We start from the raw sequence: 5,592 nt of genomic DNA, 5'->3' as shown, positions 1-5,592 counted from the left end.
CCCCTAAGTGTTTGAATAAAAATTTTCAAAAGAGTTAAAAAAAATCTGTAACATTCTGACTCTTTTGGACATTTGTTTCTGAGAGCAACCTGGATTTTTCCAGTAACAGAAGAAATAATTTTTGTTACCAACATATCCAAGCAAGAACTGTTTTTATATTTCATTACAATGTATTTTGAAATCCAGCTTTTCACATAAATTCAATAGTTTGTGATGTATTTTGCATAATCTTCAAAAATGTGTTCAATTCAAGGAGTTCTTTCAGAATCTTAAAGTGAAAATGATTCTGACTGTTGAACCTTATATCCAAGGAATTTTTCAGGATGTCAATGGTTCCTTTTGTTTCATAAACATAAATGCAACATTACAAAAGAAAAAATCCTTAAACTCAACAACAGTTTTATGCCATTCATGTATATGTGTGACATTTAATAGATGGTGGGCTTTATTTTATGTTGTAAATGTTTTCTAAGCTGCTGAGAGCTTGCCTTTGAGTTATCCTCAGCCATTTCTCTGGGATTTCTGCAGGAACTCTTTTGAAAAGTTTTGCAAAATCATAATTAAACCGTGCAAGAACAAATTTCCAGTGAAGTGAAGATGTAGAGTTTATCTCTGGTTGTATGATCCATTGGGGATAGACAGATCTATAATCTTGATATGGATGCCATCTTCCTTCTGTGTCTGGATTTCTAAATGAGTCATTAGAAATAATAGCAGTGGAACATGTTTTTGTACAAAGACTATTGTCTTCTGAAAATCTGTAATTGGTTAAACTCGTGGGCCGATGAGCAGATACAAAGTGTTCTCGATGGTCATCTCCTCTGGCTTCACAAGGAGCATTACAAAATGGGCACTTCTTCCCACATCCCAATACCTTTATGAGCAACTCATCTTGGGGTTTTATCAACAGACAGGCAAGTAGAGATTCAATGCCTAAATGTTTCATTTCCGATCTGATTTCTTCCTGACATTTCCCAATATAAAAAATAATGTCATTTGAAAGCTGGTGGATATTTGCTGTGTTTTGGAAAATTATTACTTTCATTGAATTGTTTGAAATCACCAAATGTTTGAATAACATTTTTCGAAAGAGTTCAAAAAATTCGGTGACATTCTGACTCTTTTGAACATTTGTGTCCGTGAGAGCAGACTGGATTTTTTTAGTAACAGAAGAAATAATTTTTGTTACCAACATGTCCAAGCAAGAACTGTTTTTATATTTCATTACAATGTATTTTGAAATCCATCTTTTCACATAAATTCCATAGTTTGTGATGTATTCTGCATAATCTTCAAATTTGTTCCTCTCAAGGAGTTCTTTCAGAATCTGAAACTGAAATTGATTCTGACTGTTGAACTTTATGTTCAAGGAATCTTTCAGGATGTCACTGATTATTTCTTTGCCAAGATTCTTGTAAATGTGGTCAGTTATTGCCGGCTTTAGACACTGATCACAGAAATCTTTAGCTCGAGTAATGGATTCATCTTTCTCGTGTAGTTTGTTTTTAAATGTATCAAAATAATGTGGTTTTAATCTTTGTAAGAAGTCTGGGATCATTTTTGGAGCCAAAGTCATCGTGCATCTTCTGAAACTGAGGAGCCGCAGCTCCTAAAATGTGTAACTTTAGATCAAGGCCAAACTCGGAGGTGGGGTTAAGTTTTCGCACTTCTTCTTGGTTCAGTTTTTCATTGATTATGTTCAGTAGATCCTGACAGTATAACTCATTGTAATCTTCTCCTGTCTTAATTCTGTCTGTTACATCGTTCTGGCACCTATGTTGTAAGGTTTTTGCAACATTAGCTAGCTTTTTATAGCAGTCATTAGTAAAAAATTCTTTAACATTTTTTTTTGACCAGAAAGGAATGTTGATATAGCCTTTTTTCATCGTAAAAGGATCCTGTCCATAATGTTTTAGAGATGTTATAGAATTCAGTATTTCAATGACAAGTGCTCCTTTGTTTATCATTTCTCTTTTAAATTGATTCAACATTTCACTGTCGATATTGTGTTTTCTTAACCGACCCACCTGCAGCTCTTGCAAAACTTTATCCCACATTAAGTCAAATTCTTTTCTCAATTCTATGTTACTCATTTCACTTGATTTTACATTTTTCAAATGTGCATTCACTTTCTCTTCAATTGACTTAAGGCAACTCTCTTGCATGTTCTGTATTTCATGTTTTCCACTTTGGATTTTCAATGCTTCCCAGCATTTACTTGAAATAATTACTTCCATGTTACGGCGCAAACATTTGACATAGCTCATGAAATCAGCTCGGTATCTCTCTGCAACATATATTTTGCTAATGCTTTGGTCAAAAAATAATTTTAACTGCTCTGTCATGTAGGCCTCTTCTCTGTCCAATAGTTTAGTTGTTCCATTCTGTAGTAATTCCATTGTTACACATTTTAGTTTATTTTGAGGTTGATTTTTGATAATATTTTCTTGTTTTGTTAGCCATGTATAAACCTGACTGCGGAAATTCCATTCCAATTCTGAGTATTTAGCAGACAATTGATCATAAGCCTCGGCAACAAGGCTGTTTCTAAAACTGAATATAAAGGTCTCATATTTTACAGCTTTCCACAAACTGTTCATCCATTCTGTGAAAGAATCAGTGTTTTGAGGACCAGAGTTCTGGCTTGTTTTCATGAATTCAAACAAATGCCTTTTCAGTTTGGAAATGTTTTCACTATAGCCAGAGTTTATTGGGGCCATTGGAGGAACACCATGCCATAGGCTAGGGATGTACCAGCTGTGCTTATCAGGATGATAGTTCATAATGTCAGAAAAGTCCACAGGGACTTCAATTTTTTCCATTTTTGCTGCAATGCATGTCATGTCATTTAGTTCATTCAAAAGTTTGTTCCTATTTATTCTGTTATTCAGATAAGCGGACACGTCATTCACATTCTGATGTACAAGGAAGCAGTTGCGTTTCCTTCCAACTTCTTTCATTCTAAGAAATGCATGGACTACTATCTGCAAAATGTCTTTCATTTCTGTGGTGTTTTCCATGGCCATGTTGACTATGGTGATATCACTCAACCCAACTACTAGAGTTGCCAGCTCATTGTCATGTTCGTAACTGCCCTCCAGGGAAGCCAGTTCTGGAGCCTTCAAACCCTCAGTGTCAATTACCAGAATAAAGTCATAACCCAGCTCCTTCTTGAAGTTTTCTTTTACTTTAATCAGTGTCATAAATGCCCCTCGTGTGCAACGCCCACTGGCCACAGGGAACTGCAAGCCAAACATGGTGTTCAGAAGAGTGGATTTCCCTGTGCTCTGTACTCCCAGTACAGTGATAACTCTCATTCTGCATCTTCCCTCTATCTTCTTATTTAGCTCTTTTAGAACATCTGTTATCCATTTTAGAGGAATGTTGGAGACTTCTCCATCTATCAGTTCTAATGGGAATCCATCCAGCAGGAGATCAGCTGCTACTGCTGGGAGTTTAGTGAACTGCTTCTGATTTGATTGTATTTGATTTGCATCAACCATGCAAGATTCTGCTTCATAAAACTGACCCAGTTCACGCAAGAAGTGATCAACCCCTAAAGAGCTATCAGACATTTTATGGTATAATTGATTCAATTCATGTGGATTTTTTGACAGTTCACTGTATTTCTCTTTGTATTCTGCCTGTAAGCATAACAGACTTTTTCTTGTTATTTCCTCCAAATAAAACTTCATCCATCTGATGAAATAACCCCTTTCGACTGTGGACAACATCATCAAACTATTCATGTAGTTTCTTATGCTCCCAGGTAATCCACTCTGGTATTGTGCCCTGTGTAGATCAAAACATTTTTTTGACAGTTTTCTTTTATAAATACCAATATTAATGTCTCCTTGGTATTTCATTCTACACAACTCTTTTTCTGTTTGGGACAATTCTTTCAATAGATCTCCCTGAAGTGGCATTGTTGTTTTCTTAAACTCTGACACATTTTTTATCTCACTTGTGATTGAAATTGCTTGTCTTCTGGCTTTCTGACATTCCAGAGAATTCTCATCTACTTGGATGTTGTATTTAGGTGCAATAGCAGCCAGATCTTGGAGAGATACTTGGGTCTCAAAAGGTTGAATGGTTATTTGGCGTATATGCCTAACTAGCTCTTTGGCATTTCTTATATTGGTCTTCAAAAAATGAACTTTAGGTATCTCAGACATCTTCTTCACTATTTCTGTTGTTTTTTTATTTGTCTGTTTGTCACTGCTTGTGTCAATAATAAAATAGTAGTGTGTTTTGGCATCTCTGCATGACAAAAGTAATTCATATTCCTTCTCAGACACATATTCTGCGAATATAAAAACGACTGATGAAACATTTGTTAAAAATGCAAATTGTCTCCAGTTATTCTTCAAGTCTCCTCGCAAACTGGTGACTGCCACGGGTTCTTGGAATATTTCAGATTTGTTTGCACTTCCAGGAAAGAACCAAGAAATTTCCACTAATCCATTGGAAATTCTTTTTTCTCCATTTCCACAGTCCATATCACGATTCACAAATATGTCATAATACGTCTGAGATTGACAAAGCAGTTGATTAATGATTTTGGACTTTGATAAGCTGCACTCCCCTAGCCTTACAAAAGAAAATGTTGGCATACGTACATTTACTAAATTGTCTTCAATAAAGCCCCTTGTTTCAGCTAACGAGTGAGGTCTCCACCTCTTTACAATGCCTCTCATTGCCCACATCAAGAAGGTATATTCGGTACCATCACCAGGTGGTAGAATCAGAGGAACAGCAAATTGGCATAAAGACATTTTAGATATGAGTTCCTGTTGCAAAAAATGATCTGAACAATGAAAAACAGCACAAAGAACATCAAGTGGATGAATGGAATTTTCTAAATTAAAATCCATGCTACCAGAATTATGGAACTTTAGATTCCATTCATTTCCCTTGCCAGATGGCTGGTTTAATGTTGTGTTTCTTGCTCCATCATCAAGAGCCATAACTTTCTGTAAGAAATACTGGTGGATGTCTTCAACAGTCCTGAGCTCAATATTCTTCACAGATTCATCCCCAATGCTAAGCACATCTTTAAGCGACAGTTTGGACTTCTTGCACTGCTGCATCTTCAGTTGTGATAATATGTCTGCAAATGCTTCTCTTCCACCTGCTGAGAACAATATATAGGTATATAGCAATATATTACACACTTCAACAATCAATAACATGAAATCAGTAGTTATTTTACTTGGAATTTACTAGATATTGCTTACGGTGTAGATTCTGTAAAGAACCTGTTCTGACATTAAAGTCAATTTAAAAAAATCTCCCTAGAACTCTATATAGCAATGTTATGGACCCTCCACTTCAAACATTACAAACAGATGCTCAGTAATCATCTGCCTGTTGATGGGGGTTCAACTATATCATTGTTAAAAATGCTTATGTTTCTATTTTAGAAGGTTTGCATTGTGACAAAGAGATAGGTAATGACCTCTATTAACTGCCAACAATAGGCCAGATTCAACTCTCAACAGGTTTATCACATGAAGTCATAGATGTGATTCAGTTGATTCAGAAAAAACTGATCTAACTGTTTATCAATTGAAAATTCTATTGAAGTCTATA

General features: G+C 35.6%; 1 pseudogene; it reads right to left on the bottom strand.

Moving 5' to 3' along the window:
- Positions 1-445: 445 nt before the first annotated feature.
- Positions 446-5,126, bottom strand: LOC108703867 (annotated as a pseudogene).
- Positions 5,127-5,592: the final 466 nt, after the last annotated feature.

Source organism: Xenopus laevis, chromosome 9_10L (genome assembly GCF_017654675.1).
Source record: "Xenopus laevis strain J_2021 chromosome 9_10L, Xenopus_laevis_v10.1, whole genome shotgun sequence".
NCBI lineage: Eukaryota > Metazoa > Chordata > Amphibia > Anura > Pipidae > Xenopus > Xenopus laevis.
The sequence above is the reverse complement of the archived record's forward strand: the minus strand, read 5'-3'. Positions and strand labels throughout refer to the sequence as shown.